Source organism: Mus caroli, unplaced genomic scaffold (assembly GCF_978045245.1).
Source record: "Mus caroli unplaced genomic scaffold, Mus_caroli_1 scaffold_12, whole genome shotgun sequence".
Lineage (NCBI taxonomy): Eukaryota > Metazoa > Chordata > Mammalia > Rodentia > Muridae > Mus > Mus caroli.
Genome location: NW_028227267.1, coordinates 37,165,081 through 37,184,572, shown reverse-complemented (window position 1 = coordinate 37,184,572; position 19,492 = coordinate 37,165,081). Strand labels below are relative to the sequence as shown.

The window sequence follows — 19,492 nt, the reverse complement described above, 5'->3', positions numbered from 1 at the left end:
ACAAGAAGGGAGAGGATCTTCACCAAGTGTACATATGACAGAGAGTTCATTTCTAGACAATCGGATGGTGTTTAAAACCAAACACCAGGAAACCTGCCTGTTAAATATTAAAACATTATAAATTTAAACATTTCAAAATGTTCTATGGCTGTACATGGTAGTGCACACCTGTAATCCCAGCAGTCAGAAGGCAGAGGCAAGAAGAACTGCATGAGCCTCTGGACAGCCTGGTCTATGTACTAGATTCTGGGACAGCAGGGTTAACTAGAGAATCCCAGTCTCAAACACACTCCCTTCTTATGTTCTGTCGAACCGAACAGAATCTTCAAGGAAGAGAAAGAAATGGATCATAGATATGTATTTAAATATTTAATATCCTTCCTCATAGGAAAATGCAAATTAAAATAGTTTTAACCTTGTATCTTACTGCAGTCAGAATGGCTATTACCAGTAGACTAAGGACCACAACTGTTGGCATGAGTGTGGGGTAAGAGAACATATATTCACCTGTACAGTCATTACGAAAAACAGGAGAAATGTTCTGCAAAACATTACTAGAGATAGATCTTCTATATGAACCAGCTGTACTATTTGTGGTGGTGTGAATGAGAAGAACCCTTATAGGCTCATAGATTTGAATACTTGGTCAACAGGGTATAGCACTATTTGATCGAATTTGGAGCTGTGGCCTTCTGTGGGGGTGGGCTTTAAAGTTTCAAAAGCCCAGCTCAGGGCCAGTATCCCTGCTTCCTGCAGATCCAGATCCAGAACTCTCAGCTACTTCTCCAACACCATGTCTGCCTGTGCATGATTCTGTCAAGACTAAAATGTACTAAAATTCTGAAATGGTAAGCAGACCCCCATTTAAATGCTCTCCTTAAAGGGACCTATCATGGTCCTGGTGTCTCTTTCTAGCAAGAGAACACAGACTTAGACACTATTCCAGGGCATATAGCCAAAGGCATTATCCTAAGACAGAGACCTGGGTGTGCTCATGTTCCTTGTTGATTTATTCACAATAGGCAGGACATCAAAACAACCCAGACGTAAATATAACTGATGAAAGGATAATGAATATATGGTTCATATACACAATGGTAATGAACTGTGACAATATAAATGACATTTACAGGTTAATGGATGGAGACATGAATAATCTTTCTGAGTGATATAACCCAGACCCAAAAAGACAAATACCACATGATGTGTCTTATGTTGATAGTAACTTTGAATGTCTAGAGATGTGTATTTAAGCTGCAGTATCCATAGAAGCTAATGCACTAGTGTTGGGTTATAGGAGGATATTTCAAGAAAATAATAGAACACATAATTTGTGAAGGAGAAAAAAGGAAAACAGTAGGACAGAGTGAGGTAAATATCTTGGGAGATTGCAGAGGAGTGTGGTGGCTTGAATATGCTTGATCATGGGAGTGGTACCTTTAGGAGTTGTGGCCTTGTTAGAAACAGTGTGTCAGTGTGGAGGGTGAGCTTTTAGATCCTCCTACTAAACACCAGTTAGACAGTCTTCTTGGTGCCTTCAGAATAAGATGTAGAGCTCTTAGATTCTTCTCCAAACTAATGTCTGTCTAGATGCTGCCATGGTTCCTGCCTTGAAATCAATGGACTGAGCCTCTGAACCTATAAGCCAGTGCCAATGAAAAGTGGCCTTGGTCCTGGTGTCTCCTCACATCAATAAAACCCAAAGACCTGGGACAGTAGACCACCATGTCCGTAATTTGGTAAAGTTGAGTGTGTTGGAAGTCCCAGACCCACAGTAGATGGCAAAAGGGTCACCTGCTTCCTACCAGGCCTCTTTCATGGGACCAAAACCTCTATATAGGAACATGGCCTGTGGTCATTTAGAAGAGAATAGGGTTCCCCCTACTAATGAGGTACCTAGAAGATGGTAGGGTTCAGTCAATAAGCTTCCCTTCCCGGACATTCCTTCCTCAGAAGGTACTTAACTTCTAGTCTAACCTCAAGACCTGTTATGCTTTCATTTCCATGAAAAACAATCAATAAACAGTTTAGAACCAAGGACTGTCTCTCTCATCAAATCAACTGTGGGTTATACGAAGAAAAAGCCTTTGCCTACAGAGCCATGCCATCTAAGTCTCCAACAGAAGGCCCCTTAATTCTCCTGGACTAGTCACTTCTGAGCTAATACAGAATTCCCCATTCCCTGTTTTCAGGGCTAGTTCTCAGCCTGCTGGTCTCCTACATGCTCAGCTCCTCTGTGACTTCTAGCAGTACCTGCATATCCAAGATTCTGAGAACCCCTTGGCCTGGTCTCCTTGCAGGCCAGCAGGCTCTAAGCTGCTATAAACTCCCTGCAACTCAGCACTGTCTGGATGTCCAGGATCCTGGGTCCATGTCCCCAGACTCCTTAACATAGGCCCATGGAATTCAGAACCTCCATTCTCTACTCTTGCCTGTGGTTTTCAATGTCAAATGGACTCCAAGGTGTCAGGGAACCCCAGCTTCTATCTCCTATGCTCAAGGCTACATTCTTCCACACCTTAAGTAGTGTAATTGCATTTCAATCCAGGTCAATACCAGACAGTGGGCTTAGGATACATACAATCTACCATGTCTGCATTTGGTCTGCCCAGTTGGTTTCCCACACCTAAAATCTGGCTAAAATCTGGCAACTGATATTCTAATTTCAGCTTCTCTATGTGGGCTAAACTGGAGAGGGAGCCCAGGGCCTCAGGCACAACAAGCAGCAAACACTACAGGACAATACACTACACTTCACCACAGCACACCGCACCACACCACACTACAGTATACTATACTAGATAACCCCAGTCTTCCTTTTTCTCTGAGATCAACTTTGGCTCTCCACTGTGGGAACATGTCTTCTTTATATATCTGCACTGAATACAGGAAAATATGTTTTAACCAAGATCACTTTGGTGTTTGTCTAGCAAGTTTGTTGGCAATGTTAAAGATTTTCAATTGACATGCAACTTTATCCTCTGTGAAGATTCAATATAAGAACACAATGTACAACTATCAAATCATTTATCATTTCTTTTCATTGGGAGCTTTCAACTCCCATTTTCATTTTGACCTAATGTTTTCTTGTTGGTTGGTATTGTGGTAGAAGCTGTTCCACACTCTTTAATTTTCTTCTCCTAGGTATAATGACCATTGCCATACAACCCTGAAAATATTCATCTCATCAGATAGCTTTAACGTGGCTAAATACTCTTTTGCAAACAAATTATGGATTATGGAGAATCTGGGGGTTGGGTTTTAAAATACTTTCACCAAAATAGTCAGAATATAAAACCTCTTACCTAGTTTCTGGTTTATTTCGAAGGAACAGCTTACCTGTAGTATAGAAATGTTTTTCTTAAACAAGGACTTGCTGTAACCAAGTTTGGGAGGGTTAGCTTTAATTGTCAGTTGGAAACAACCTGGAGTGAATCTGGGAGGAGAGTCTCAACACGGGATATTTCCCTGGGTGGCCTGTGGACATATCTTTGGGGTTAGTTCTCCTAGTCAAATTAATTGATATCAAAAACCACAGCCCACTCTCAGAGGCAATATTCCCTAGACAGGGAGGAGGCCCCGAATGCATAAAGGTGGAGAATTGAGCTGAACACAAGTAAGCACTCAAGCGAGCTAGTGAGCATATCTGTGTTCATTTGTCTCTGCATTGGAAGGTCAGTGTAATGTGACCAGTACTCTCAAGCACCAGCTGTCACGACTTCCTGCAATGCTGGGCAGTCACATGAAACTGTAAGCTAAACAAACTGTTTCTCTCCTAAGATGCTTTTTCTGAAGCATCTTTTCATTTGCCCACCCTGTCAGATCTTCTCATTTGGAGGCTTGGAACTCTTTTTACTTTATTTCTCCATCAAATGCAACATGTTTCTGGGAACAGAACTTTCCCTTCTACAATGTTAAGTACTAGAATTAATTTCTTTGTTCTTATTGTAATTTGACATTTGTTATCTAACAATCCCCATCTCCTTCCTTCTACTCAGGTCTCTACAAGAACTATCTCATCTACTCTATTTCTATAGAAGAGGTAATCCCTTGGTAGCTGAGATTGCAACTCCCAGTCCACCATCACCCTCCTAAAATCTGCCAACTGATATTCTAACTTCAGCTTCTCTAAGTGGGCTAAACTGGAGAGGGAGCCCAGGTCCTCATGTATAGCAAGCAGCAAACACTACACGAGTGTACACTACACTTCACCACAACACACCGCCCCTCACCACACTACAGTATACTACACTAGAGAACCCCAGTCCTCCTGTTTCTCTGAGATCAATTTTCTTTCTTAGCACTTACTCAGCCTTCCTGCATGGATTATCTGCCCAAACAAGGTGAATGTAATAAAACAAAGGGAACATTTTCTACTTTCATAATCCACATTAAAATTTGCTGTGAACTCTCTGCAGTTCATGACCACCAGGAACACCTGGCCTTCATTCTCCCCATTGCCACTTACTGGGTTCCCTCTCCATTTTTTCTGTTCTCTTTTCTAATCTGAGCATACAGCCTTGGATACTCATTTTTTGGGTACTTTGTCCTTTCCTTCAGACCTCTGTATTTGCTGTTTCTCCCCTTAGGACTCTGTGTATCAGGCTGAGTACTTATAGAGCTGTTTCTAACTCTGCATCAGCCGATACCCACAAGAGCTTCTGGCCCTCAGACAGGTGGTTCTCCAAAGCTTTAGATAAGAGGTGTGACTCTGAATAACACCCTGACTCCTGCAGACGGATGGCTGCTGAACAAACTCCATGACTAGTTGTACCAGGAGGGTTTTGGGACTCCTCCAAGTCTGGCTGCACTGCAGCTTCTCCTACAATTCAATGGGGATGCCTTACAGGTTAAGAGGATCAGTCAAGTACTAACAAGGTGGCCACATGGACGCATCCAGAAAGGCATGGTACAGGAGAAGCTGAAATTCCTACTTGTTCATGTGAAGGCTGCTAATAGAACATTAATGTCCAGGCAGCTAGGGTGAGGGTCTTGACCACACCCTATACTCCAACTTGGCCACACCTTCTTATATTGCCACTCAGTGGGCTGAGCATATAAAAACCATAACAAATATTGATGCAAAAATACTCAATAACTTCTTGGAAACTGAATCTAATAACACATGCAAATGATCATTCACCATGATCCAATAGTCATCATGCATAGGATGTAAGAATGATTCAATGTTTTGGAATTCATCAAAGTAATATACTATGTAATAAATTTAAGAAAGTATTACTTGATCATCTCTTTAGATGCTGTATCATCCCACGGATGCAGGAATGATTCAATATATGGAAATCCATCAATGTAATCCACTATATAAAATAACTTAAAATATATTGGATAATCTCATCAGATGCTGAAAAATTGTTTGACAAAATACAATACAACTTCAAGTTCAATGCACTGGAGGGATCAGAAATCACGGTCTATATCTGAATATAATAAGAGCAACATAGAGCAATCCAGTTGCCAACATCAAAATATATGGATAAAAATTTGAAGCCGTCCCCTTAAAATCAGAGACAAGGAAAGACTTCCCCCTCTTCCTCTATGTATTCAACATAGTTCTTGACATTTTACCCAGAGCAATCAGGCAAAAAAAGCAGATCAAAGTGATACAAATTGGGAGGGAGGAATTCAAGACAATACAATTTGAGGAGTATGGGATATTACACATAAGTGAGCCCCCAAAAATCTAGGAGAGAACTCCTACAGATGATAAACCACTTCAGCAAAGTCAATGGATATAAAATTAACTCAAAAAATCCAGGAACTTTCCTCTACTCAAAGGGTAATTAGGTTGAAGAAGAAATTTTAAAAAACAACATACTTCACAATAGTCACAAACAATATCTTGGTATGACTCTAACAAATCAAGGGAAAGATCTGAATGACAAGAACATTAAGTCTCTGAACAAAGAAATCAAAGAAGACCATAGAATATGGAAAGATCTCCCATGGTCATTAATGAGCAGGATTAATATAGTAAAAAAGGTCCATCTCGCCAAAATAATCTACGGATTCAATGCAATTCCCATCACAATTCTAACTCATTTCTCACAGAGATAGAAAAAGTAATTCTCAAATTTATCTGGAATAACAGAAACCACAGTATAGCAAAAACTATTCTTAACAATAAAAGAATGGCTGGGGAAATCACCATCCCTAATGTCAAAATATACCACAGGGCAATAGTGATAAAAATGGCATGGTACTGGTATAGACAGACAAGTAGACCGATGGAATGGAATTGAAGACCTAGAAATGGACCTACACTCATATGGTACTTGATCTTTGTCAAAGGAGCCAAAACCATCCAGTGGATAAAAGACAGCATTTTCAATAATTGGTGCTTGTTCAACTGGCAGTATGCATATAGAAGAATGCAAATTGATCTATTCTTATCTCCTTGTACAAAGCTCAAGTCCAAGTCACTCAAGGACCTCCACATAAAACAAGATACACTGGATCTAATACAAGAGAGAGCAGTAGAGAACCTCAAACATATTGGCAAAGGGGAAATGTTGCTGTACAGGACACCAATGGCTCATGCTGTAAGATAAAAAACATTGTCAAATGGTACCCCATAAAATTGAAAAGCTTTGTAAGGCAAAGGATGCTGTCTAAAGGACAAAATTGCACACACATATTGGGAAAACATCTGTACCAACCCTACGTCTGATAGAGGGCTAATATCCAAAAAATACCAAGAACTCAAGAAGTTACACTCCAGAGATCTTAATAACCCTATTAAAGAATGGGGTACAGAGCTAAACAGAAAATTCTCAACTGATGAATCTTGAATGGTTGAGATGTACTTAAAGAAATGTTCAATATCTTTAGTCATCAGGGAAATGCAAATCAAAATGACCCTAAAATTCCACTTCACAGCACTCAGATGGGCAAAGAACAAAAGTCAGCTGACAGGGGATTCTGGCAAGAATGTGAAAAAAGAAGAACATTCCTCCATTCCTGCTGGGACAGCAAGTTGGAAAAACCACTTTGGAGATCAATCTGGCAATTCCTGAGAAAGTTGGAAATAGTTCTAACACAAATACAGTTATACCACCATGGTACATACACCCAAAAGATTCTCCAATATATTAAAAGGACACAGGCACCACTACTTTCATAGCAACCTTATAAGACCAGATGCGAAAACAACCCAGATGTCCCTCAACAGAGGAATGGATACAGAAAATATGGTACATTGTACAGAAGTACTACTCAGCTTTAAAAACATTACTTCATGAAAGTCAAAGGCCAATGTTTGGAAGTTGAAATATCATCCTGAGTGTGGTATCCTAGTCACAAAAGGATATAGATGGTATGTAGTTATTGATAAGTGGAAATTGTTCAAAAAATGCATGGAATCCTCACGATGCAACTAACAGACTATGGAAAACCGAAGAAGAAGGAAGATCACACCAAAGTGTGAATGCTACAGTTCTACTCAGAAGGGGGAAGAAAAGAATGTTTGGAAGTAGGAGGAGAGAAGGATCTGGGAGGGAGAGAAGAGTAGGAGGTAAAGGGGGTTCTGGTTCAGACATGGGAGGAGACCGGGAAGAAATACAGAGTGAAAGTCATTTGAAAGGAGGTCTGTAGCCACTGGGGAGGGGGAACTGTGTGTAACCACTATAAAGTCTCAGATGCCAGGGACCCAAGAGATTCCCAGAACCCAACATGAAGGACATTAGCCGAATACCAAACAAAGAAGAAGTAGGAACTATACAGACCATATTTATTGGATAAGCATGGAAACCTTCGTAGGATGTAGCCACCCAACCATCTCAAAAGTATTAATCCAGAATTCCTTCTCTCAAAAGTAAATGCAGGGATAAAGAGAGGAGCAGAGCTTGAAGGAAAGGCCATCTAGAGACTGCCCCAACTTGGGATCCATTCCATCTGGAGACACCAAACCCAGTCACTATTGCTGATGTCAAGAAATCTGATGCTGTCAGGAGCCTGGCAAGTTTCTCTCTCTCTCTTCTCTCTCTCCTTTTTTTTTCCCCCCCACAGGTGCAGGAACATTTTTGTTGCTTTTCCCTAAACACAATGTAACATTGATAGATAACATTTGTATCAAGTTAGGATTATGGGTAATCAGGAGACGATTCAGTATATCAGTATGTAGCAATGGTCCTCAACCTTCCTAATGCTGCAGCAAATCTTTTATGTACTTCTTCATGTTTTGGTGATACTCCCGCCCCCATACCATGTAATTATTGAAATGCTACTTCATAACTGCAACTTTGGTATTTGGTCTCTCTTGAAATGCTATGCATGCAGCCAAACATGAGACCGAGCAAGGGGACCCAGATTGTGAATTTAGGACAAGGACTGAAGGAACAGAAGGGAATTGCAACTCCATAAGGAGAACAACAAATTCAACCAAACAGAGCCTCGCAAAACTCACATGCACTAAACCACTAAGCACATACTACATGAGGGGATATCCAGAGTTCCAGCTGGATACGTAGCAGAAGAATACCTTATCTGGCATCAATGGGAGGGAATGGCCTTGGTCCTGTACAGGCATGATGATCCAGGGTTGGGCAATGCTAGGGCACTGAGGCAGGAGTGTGGGGAGGAGGGGGTATAGGAGCACCCTCATACATAAAGGCAACGCTAGAAGTGGAGGGGATGGGGTTTTTGGAGGGGGAACTGAGAAGGAGGATAACATTTGGAATGGAAATACATAAGAAAATCAATAAAGAAAAAGTAAAAATAAAGTTATAAAAATCACAAATGGGGCAACCCTGGAGAAGGACAACCTACAAAAGAGACCAGGATCTACAGATACAAGCCTCACCAAAAGAACTTAGAAAAGAGAATTACAGGCAAAGGAAATACCATAAATGATATTACAAAGTCACTCAAAGAAAATGCAAAGAGTAAAAAACTCCTAACTCAAAACATCTAGCAAATACAGGACACAATAAAAAGAACAAAACTAAGAATAATAGAAAAAGAAGTGGGTGAGACTTAACAATTCAAAGACCCAGAAAACATCTTCAACAATATCATTTTTAAAAGTCCTTAACCTAAAGACAGAGATGGCCTTAAGTTTGCAAGAAACCTACAACACACCAAATCGATTTGACCAATACAGAAAATCATCCTGTCACATATTAAACAAAAGTATAAATGTACAGAATAAAAAAAGAAAATATTACAAGCTCTAAGGGGAAAAAAAAGTCAAATAACATACAAAGGAAGACCTATGAGAATTACATCAGACTTGTCACCAGAAATGATAATATCTAGAAGATCTTGGACAAATGTCTTGCAAACTCTAAGAGAATACAAATGCCAGCCCTGGCTACTATACCCAGAAAACTCTTTATGACCATAGTTGGAGAAACTAAGATATAATGCAACAAAAACAAATTCAAACAATATGTTTCCACTACTCCAGCACTACAGAGGATACTAGAAGCAAAATTCAAACAGAATAAGTGTAAACATGCCCAAGAAAACACAACAAATGAATAATCTCACAAGAGACCCAAAGAAAAGGAAAAGCATGCTGTCACCATTCCCTGCCCTATTATCTCTATGAGTTTGATAGTGTTTATCAACCTACATGGTCTGTTGAAAAGGCATCACCCCAACCCTCCACCACCAATAAGCAGGATCAGAGAATCAAGAGGATGGAGAAGCTCAAAGGGATCAAAAATGAGAGAGACGAACTCCAGGGAATCCTAGCCAATTACACTAACAAGGATTTGAACAACAGGTAGTCATTATGCCCAGTTCTTTGCTGACTGTCTTGGGCCCTCTCTGTTAACCTCAGTTTCCCTCATATCACAGGAAGCTAAAACACCAGGCTGTCCACACATCCAAATTCATTTTGCTGAATGGATTTTCGACACAGAACTTCAAGTTCAGATAGGAGTGAAATGGGACTCAGGCAATTTGATTTCTCCAAAGGTAAATCAGAGCCTGTGGTATGAATTACAGTCTGGGCTTTAGGGTTGTAGTGTGTGAGCCCTAATCCTGCAATGTAAGAATCCTATACAGGTATAAGTTTTGGGGAGATGCAAAGTACACTGTGTTTATGGCCAATCATGTTTGCAGTTGACCTGGAAATAATTTGTGTTCAACTGGTAATGTCAACAGCTGGAGGGGCCTGGTCCCACATACTATCTCTCAGTATAACTGGATTGGCCATAGTTCATCACTGCTTTTATCACATTCTATTCACTATACTATCAGATAATGTGTGTTCATTTGGCATTCGGATTGTGTTTGATTATGGGGGGGGGGTGTCTGTGTGTGTGTGTGTGTGTGTGTGTATGTGTTCCACTTAAGAGCTGGAGTGTCTGTGTGGTATGCTGGGGCCTGAGATTTTGCTTGACACAGTTTCCAGCCAAAAATAGTGAAGACAGAGGGAGCCTCACTTTGAGCAGCACAGCATATGAGCTCTGTGCTCACCTTAGGTGCACACTGGAAATGTAGCATCCTGTAGATACTGATTATGTCCTTTGGGAGTTTATGTAGCAATAGAAGCAAGGATTGACAATTCCTTGTCTACAAACAGATATGTAGGTGGACCCAGGACTACAGCACAGGTTCCTGGAAAGTTCTTGGAGTGCTAGTCTATTCTTTCATGCCCCTTCGGGGAGATAAAGTAGGTCAAATCCCTGCCTTTACTTCCCTGCCTCTACTGACCCCAGGCAAAGAGTAATAAGTTTAATAAGCTCCAAGTGGAACTGGTAACATGGAGCAATGTCGTGGTATATATGTGTTGGGGTAGTCCATGATTCAGCTTGAATTAACATGATCCTTGTATCCATAGTTCATGGGATTATTTGCTCCTTGGGCCATTCCCTCCCACAGAATCAAAATTAGGACATTCATGCTCAACATGCAACATGATCAGGTGATGACTGACCTGAAGAGAATGCCTCAGGACATTAGTGAAGCCTTGTACAAGTACAAGGAGTTGACTAAAGAAAATCAATTCTACTGGTGAGTGACTAACAGGATCATGATCCATGTACTAGGCACAGGATATGTCTGCCCATCCTTGTCTTTGAACCAAAGTAGGGGCTCAGTTTATATACTGTTTGCCTCTAAACCAGAAGATCTCAGAAAATGGAAAGATCTCCCATGCTCATGGATTTGCAGGATCAACACTGTAAAAATGGCTATCTTGCCAAAAGCAATCTACAGATTCAATGCAATCCCCATCAAAATTCCAACCCAATTCTTTAACCAATTAGAAAGAGCAATCTGCAAATTCATCTGGAATAACAAAAAACCTAGGATAGCAAAAACTCTTCTCAAGGATAAAAGAACCTCTGGTGGAATCACCATCCCTGACATAAAGCTTTACTACAGAGCAATTGTGATAAAAACTGCATGGTACTGGTATAGTGACAGACAAGTAGTCCAATGGAATAAAATTGAAGACCCAGAAATGAACCCACACACCTCTGGTCACTTGATCTTTGACAAGGGAGCTAAAACCATCCAGTGGAAGAAAGACAGCATTTTCAACAAATTATCCTGGCAGAACTGGTTGTTATCATGTAGAAGAATGTGAATTGATCCATTTCTATCTCCTTGTACTAAGGTCAGATCTAAGTGGATCAAGGAACTCCACATAAAACCAGAAACACTGAAACTTATAGAGAAGAAAGTGGGGAAATGCCTTGAAGATATGGGCACAGGGGAAAAATTCCTGAATAGAACAGCAATGGCTTTTGCTGTAAGATCGTGAATTGACAAATGGAACCTCATGAAACTTTAAGCTTCTGCAAGGCAAAAGACACCGCCAATAAGACAAAAAGGCCACCAACAGATTGGGAAAGGATCTTTACCTCTCCTAAATCAGATAGGGGACTAATATCCAATATATATAAAGAACTCAAGATGGTGGACTCCAGAAAATCAAATAACCCCATTAAAAAATGGGGCTCAGAACCAAACAAAGAATTCTCACCTGAGGAATACTGAATGGCAGAGAAGCACCTTAAAAATTGGTCATTTGCTTCTTAGGGGTCATGTGAGACAGGCAGGACAAAATTTACAAGTATTAGATCCCAGTGGAATTGCCAAATGAATGGTTATCATTGCCTTTGGGGGGGGGGGATTTTATGTTTTCTCTCCCCTTTCCCTGCATTGCAAGATGGTCTCTTCACCCTGCCTAGATCTTGACTCACACTGAAAGAGCCTGAGCAGGTACTTGTCAGTCCTGTTTTCTGTCAGTGTTGCTGAGTTCTTTCCTAGAGCTTATATTCTGGAGCTGACTGGATCAACAGGGATGTGAAATAGGCTTCTCTCAGGCTGAGTGTCAGTGTGAAAGATGTGAGTCTTCAAAAATGAAATTTCACTAATGCTCTCAACCTAGTCTAAGAGTGTGCCCCCTAAAATTTTTTATTCCCCAGTGATGGATAGCAGAGTCCTGTGTCTCACATTAAACATAAGTCTTTCATAGTCTCCATTCAACTGTTTCTCTACCATCCATTGCTATCTCCTCATAGTTTTCGACTCACTTATGATTTTTGGTAAAGAAAGGGAGGGAGGGAGGGAGGGAGGGAGGGAGGGAGGGAGGGAGGGAGGGAGGGAGGGAAGGAAGAAGGGGAATGGGGAGAGGGAGAGGGAAAGGGGCGGGGGAGGAGGAGGGGGAGGGGGAGGGGGAGGAGGAGAGGGAGAGAGAGAGAGAGAGAGAGAGAGAGAGAGAGAGAGAGAGAGAGAGAGAGAGAGAAACCATGTTGCCAACATTTAAAAGTGAATAAAAACATAGTCCAGCCCACCTTTTCCAAATCTTATCATGTGACCTCAGAGTCCCCTTCCCAGTCCTTCCCTCATTCACTACAACTTCCAGACCCAGGGTTTGGAGGGCCTCCCATGTGAAAAAAAAAAAGGGGTACCACGAAGCATGGTACCCTTGGAACCCAAGCATGATATGGAGCACAAAAGGGGAGCTCAAAAACAGCCAGCTGAAGACATGAGACAAAACAGGGCTCCAAGGATCTCAATGTTCCTATTGAAAGAACACTTAGGAACCTAAAACACCAGCCTATCATTCTATGATGGGAGTGTAGGGCTCTTGGAGGACAAGGGGCAGGAATCCAGGCACCCCGGAGTCACGAAAGATGGTTCTGTGGCCTGGTGGGAAAGCATTGGTGTTGGTTGAGGGACCACAGAATCCAACTTACCTGGATTCTCATGGCTCTCCATCTACTGGTCCTCAGACTCCAGTGGCCCTGGGGATCAAGCTTCTTCCTGAAGCTCCACTTCTGGGCCTCTCTTCTGCTGCGAAGCCTTCACACAGCACTCTTTCTCTTGCATGCATCGTGGATGCTGGCAGGGGTCGCAGCAGATACTCAGACACTGGAGTCAGGAGGTCAGGAGACCAGGCCAGATATAACCTTTGTGGCCAGTTCTAATCCAGCCACATGCCCTGGTCCCCCTCCCAGTTGGTCACGGCTAGCTTTCCTTTCTAGGTATAGGAGTTCCTGGACCCCTGAAAACAACCCCTTCCAGCTCTATGGTATGGAAAGGTACCTCGGGATGTCACTTCCGGAATTATCTAGGAACCAAGTCCTCCGATCTTCTCTATGGCAGCTAACTCAGAGCACCTCTGGCCCCATCTACTCCTAGGACAGAAGGACAGTCTCCAGTTTTATTGTTTTCTAATTAAAGTCTTTAGTAATAAAAAGTTAAATATGTAAGCATTTAAAAATAAGAATTAGACTCCTTTGCCTTCCTTGCACTAAGATAACCCCCTGAAAATTAATGGAGTGTCTTACTGGCTTCACCAAGTGGATTCTTGGAATAATACAGTGCATCCCTCTGCTGACATTGTTTTTGCTGAGTGTATCATGGAAATGACTTCTCTTCTCATGTCTTCCACCCCATTATTTTGCAGAGTGCCTCATTTCAGAAAAAAAAAAACAAAAAAAAAAACAAGGCATGTTAAGTCACTAATATCATTCATTTTGGCCCACATTAGGAATGATGAGTGTGTGTGTGTGTGTGTGTGTGTATTTGTGCACACGCGCGCGTGCATGCGCGCGCACACGTGCTATTGCACGCCTGTGTGTTTAAATTGGGATTTTTTAAATTTACATTTTAAATATTATCCCGTTTCCTGGTATCCCCTCATTAAAAGAAAACCTCCCCCAATTCCCTTTCCCCTCCCCTTCTTACCAACTCACCCACTCCTGGTTCCTGGCCCTGACATTATATCACATGAACTGTAATGTGTTGAATTGCAGCTGCTGGATAATATCTATGGCTAACTGTTTTTATTGGTGTTACAAGAGTCTTATGAGAACTAGCCAAGTTAGGTTTAGAGAGCAGAATATATTTCAACTTGGAGCTTGCTGGAGGATGTTTTGAAAGCCTTTTTTAGAAGCTTGAATCTTGTGTGGCCCCACTTGTGTGTGCAGAGGATCCGCTTGTCTGTTTTATACCATACTTGGAGAAGCAGCAAATATCTGCATGGAAAAAGTTCCTGACAAGGAAATCAGGACAGGCCCAGACAGCACAGGCTGGGTTAATTTAAAAATCTACTACACAGCTCAGGTCCCAATACTAGGTCAATTGTCAGGAAATGTGCTGTAATATATGTAATATAGCAGTGTTTTCATTGGTGTGTTTGTGTGTGTGTGTGTGAGTGTGTGTGTGTATGTGTGTGTGTTTTTGCCCAGGTCATTGTGAACATGTTTATGTGTCATATTTGTGTAATGGTAGGTACCTGTTGTAGGTGCTAGTACATAGTACTGTTCATTCATGTATTCTTTTCTTTTATGTGTATGTGCATGTATATGTGAAGGCATGTATTCATGTGTCTCTGTACACATATGTATGTATGTGTTTGTATATATTCACATAATCACTTGGTGAGCAAACATCTTAAACTATATAATAGAGGACAACTTAAAAGAGAAAAGTACTCTGTCAGTTCATTTTGCATTGGGGAAACAGCTCTTCATCATGCCTCTCCACCTAGATCACTAGAACAAATGGAGACAAACATGGTGTAAAGTCAGATTTTGAAGGGTTTGTAGAGGGAAAAGTGCTTATCTGCATTGAAATCATTTGTAAGAAAAGAAAGGAAGGTGGAACCTGGAATTAGTGATGAGTCTGCTGTGTTAAACCCATTTGGCTGAGAGTCAAAAAGGCTGGCTAAGCCTTTGTGTTCCTTCTCTGTACTTGGTGAATAGTAACTGCACACTGGAAAACCAGGGGGATTCTTGCATATTCTTGGCATCCTAGTTTGTTTTCCTGTTTGCCTGCTACCATTTTCTTTCCAACTTTGCCTATGCTTCACTCAGTCTCCCTTCCTTGGAGTTTGTTCAAGGTGTTATGATTTGAAAGACTGAGTTGCTTGGGGTTGAGACTGTCCCAAGCCAAAGGGCCATAAGTATGGTGAAACGTAAGAACAGGGCTGCCTCAGAGAGCCCCTTAGGCTCATGGGCTCATGATATTCAGAAGCACAAACACTATGTTGTGTCTGTAGCCCTCTGTAATTCCTGTTATTAAAAACAGCTTTAAAGGTTCACCAGCTCAGGACAGGTATTCTTGTTTCCTGGAGTTCCAGATACAGAACTCCCACACCATGTCTGCCCATAGGATGCCATGCTTTTGCCAAGACAAAAATGTACTAAAATTTTGAAAATATAAGCCCAGTTTCAACCTCCCACATCCAAGGCTACATTTTCCTACTGTCTAAGTAGTGTATCTGCATTTTCATCCAGGTCAATACCAGACAGAGGGATTATGGTAAATATAGTCTAACATCTCTGCATTTGGTCTGCCCAGTGGTTTTTCCACACCTTTACTGCAGGGAAAAAGCAAAACTGCACTAAGACAAGGAGGTAGTATGGAGGTGAGATAACTGACTGAAGACTTTTGAAAGGCTACATGGAAACCAACCATTGTAGAACCTTTATAATATACAAATAAATATAAACAATGTTTAAATAAAATTACTCTATTATGCTCTGACAGTGCCTCCGCTAAATCCCATAAACTATCAAATGAAAAACCCAGGGGCAGCTTTTGGTTATTTTGTTTTGGGTTGTTCATCATGGAAGTCTAGTACCCACTCAGGAAACATTAAAGGCTATTGTGATTGCTCTTGGATACTTTCTAGAAGTCAGTGGTAAGACCACAATGCTGAAGAAGATGGTAATTGGCACATCCATCAGGTCAGACATCTATCACATTAGTTTGTGTGTGTGTGTGTGTATGGATGTTTGTGTGTGTGATGTGTGTTGTGAACATACCAATTTCTCTTTAGCAGTTACTTGGAGATATTTGGCCAATTGCTGCCCACCACAGTACTTCTACAGAAGAGCTAATCCATTGGTAGCTGAGTTTGCAACTCACTGCCTACCATGACCCTCTCAACATCTGTCCCAAGATCTGTCACCTGCTGTTCTGATTTCAGCTTTTCTAAGTGGGCATTACTAGAGAGAGAGCCCAGGGTCTTGGGCACACTAAACATTAAGCATTACATTAAACTACACTTCACTACACTACACTACACTACACTAGCCAACCCCAGTCTTCCTGTTTCTCTAAGATCAACTTTTGACTTTCCACTGAGGGAACATGTCTTCTTTATATTTCTATACTGGATTCAGAAAACTATTTTTTAAGCAAAATCACTTTTGGCTTTGTCTAGCAGGCTGGTTGGCAATATTAAGGTTTTTAAACTGGCATGCAAATTTATGTTTTTTTGAAGCTTCATTACAAGAACGCAATGTAAAATTATCAAATCATTTAACATTTCTTTTCCTTGGGAGCTTTGAACTCCCATTTCTGACTGACCTAATGTTTTCTTCTTGGTTTGTTTTTTGGTAGAAACAGCTTCTGACTCTTTAATTTTATTCTGACAGGTATAATGTCCATTACCATATGAACCTTAAGATACTGAACTTACGAGATAGCTTTAAAGTTGCTAAATACTCTTTTGCACAAAAAATTGTGGATTGTGGAGAACACAGGAACTGGTGTTAAGATACTTTTCAAAAATAGTTAAATATAAAAGTTCTTAATTAGAACCTTCTCTATTTTTAAGGACCAGCTTACCTGAGCAGAGATGTATAGGCCTCTCAACCTGGTACTTGGGATGCTGGGGAAAGAGTTCATGGCCAGCATGGACAACATTACAGGACTCAGCCTCATTAAACTGAAAAAGAGAAAGCGCCTGACTACCTGATACAAAAATGACCTTTATAGCCTTAAATACATAGTGAATAGCATATAAATGTTTTTCTTAAACAAGTACTTTTTCTAACCATAAACTTGCTGTCTGTGAGGGTTAACTTTAATTGTCAATTACATCTAACCAGGGGTCATCTCGGAGGAGAGTCTCATCAAGGGATTATCTATGGGTGGCCTATGGGCATATCCTTGGGGTTAGTTCTCTTAGTCAAATTAATTGATGTAAAAAACCACAGCCTACTGTCAGAGGCACAATACCCTAGACAGGGAGGGGGTCCTGAACTGCATAAAGGTGGAGAATTGAGCTGAACACAAGAGAGCACTCAAGTGAGCTAGTGAGCATATATGTGTTCATTTCTCTCTGCTTTGGACTGTCAGTGTGATGAGACCAGTAATGTCACCACCAGCTGTTATTCCTGCAATGATGAACAGTCACATAAAACTGTAAGCTAGAAGAACTGCTTCTTCCCTGAGACATTTTTGGCTTGGATATTTCATCACAGCAAGAGAAATGAAACTACCACCTCTAATGAGCCTTTTCATTTGTCCACCCTTTCACATTTTTCCATTTAGAGACTTTGAACTATTTACTTAAGTTCTCCATAAAATATATAGTATATTTCTGGGGAGTGAACATTCCCTTCTACAGTGTTATGTACTAGAGTATATTTCTAGAGTATATTGTTGTTTGAAATCTCTTATCTATCAGTATCCATCTCCTTACTTCTAAACAAATCTCTGCAACAACCATCTCATCAACTCTGAAATCACACCACACATCATACATCCTTGCTCTGCTTCCCGCACAACCTATGCACTATCCATACCATAAGCATAGCTTATGTCTTTTGTCCAAATTAGATCCTAAGAGGATACACAGTGGGGTGATACATGGAGGAGAGAAAAATATATTTAAAGAAAGGAAGACCTGGAAAGATAACCCAGACTGTAAATATTCTCTGCAAGTAATAGGACAGAAAGTAATAGAACAGGACCCTTGATGTTCTTATCTGACCTAGATATGCCACAAATGTGTGTTTCCCTCCATGTTAAAATGTTCATGTGTGCTACATATATCAGGCACACACACACACACACACACACACATTTTTATAAAAATTCTTTATCAAACAACCACTGAAGAATATCTTGCCCTGTACCTGACTTTCCATTCTTCAGAGAACGATGATGTGTAAGCAGAACCAGAAGTTAGAAATGCATAAGGCATTCAGTACTTAATGAAAGGCTCTGGTTCTGGGTAACCACCTAGGCTGCTCCTACCATTTCTCCTTGCATGCCATCTGTTCCTCACTGTCATGGTGACTTTCTTCTACTCTGTACAGCTATAGTCCTTTCATCTCCTCATACTTGGAAGACCTACTGAGATTTTTTGAAAGTTTTATCTTTTTTGTGTCATAATCAAAGGAATGTAGACTAGAATAAAGCCAGTGTTGCAGTAAATCTCTCCAACCCAAATATATCCTGGCAAGGATCAATACAATATGATTACATGCAGTGCACCTAGATTGGGCAGACCTACCACTACACTAACATCTTTCAGAACTTAAGATACCCCTTAGAACTTGCAGTTTCTCCAGACCATGTGCTTCTGCTCCAATTTTCTCTTTCTTCCTCCTCCTCTGTGTCCTCTCCCTCTTCCATTTTCTCCTTCTTCTCCCCCTCTACCTTCCCTTTTACCTGCCCAATCATCAGCTCTCCTCTATTTTACAAATTAAAATGGGAATAAGGTTTACAGGAAATCACCTGAGTGCTGACTCATTCCTTGTTCACAACCACTCACAGGAGAACAGAATTAATATCTTATATAATTAGCCCCAGGGCTGTCCACAAAAATCCTGTGATGGGATCATCTCCAGTTACCTCTCTATTATTCCTGCTAGGAATAACAAGGGGCAATGCCCTTGAGCTTCAGTGAATGTCAACCCTGGTTATGCATGCTGACCACTGGAGGTGTCTTTCTACTAAAGGCTCAACCCTATACTCTACAGTCTTTGACTCTAAACAGCAGGAATGGGATCAGTCATAGGTGTCTTCCAGGAAGCTCTAATGGTTATTCTAATACTCAGGCACTGCTCTAAGCCACAATGTTACCTTCTCCCTCATTAGAGCAGTTTTCACTAATCCCAAGAAATAGAGATTTGGTGCAAACTAATAAGAGGTCATCAGGACTTTGAGACAGTTGGTCTGGGGAGGAAAGGGAAAGATCAGAAATTTTGCATCTGAGGCCCCTTCAGGAGGTGTTCATGTTTTTAAAAAGCCCTTGCACAAACAG

At 41.0% G+C, this 19,492-nt stretch overlaps 1 protein-coding gene and 1 long non-coding RNA gene across 3 annotated transcripts in view; both read right to left on the bottom strand.

Annotated features, from left to right (window-relative positions):
* The window catches only part of LOC147001759 (uncharacterized), a 51,734-nt gene extending 38,234 nt beyond the window's left edge, over positions 1–13,500 (bottom strand). The window contains exon 1 of the long non-coding RNA XR_015044625.1: positions 13,179–13,500. This is a non-coding gene — a long non-coding RNA (uncharacterized LOC147001759). The remainder of the gene's footprint in view (positions 1–13,178) is intronic.
* LOC147001755 (uncharacterized) overlaps positions 1–19,492 on the bottom strand; it is a 347,644-nt gene that overhangs the window by 199,176 nt on the left and 128,976 nt on the right. The gene's annotated exons all lie outside the window — the stretch shown is intronic.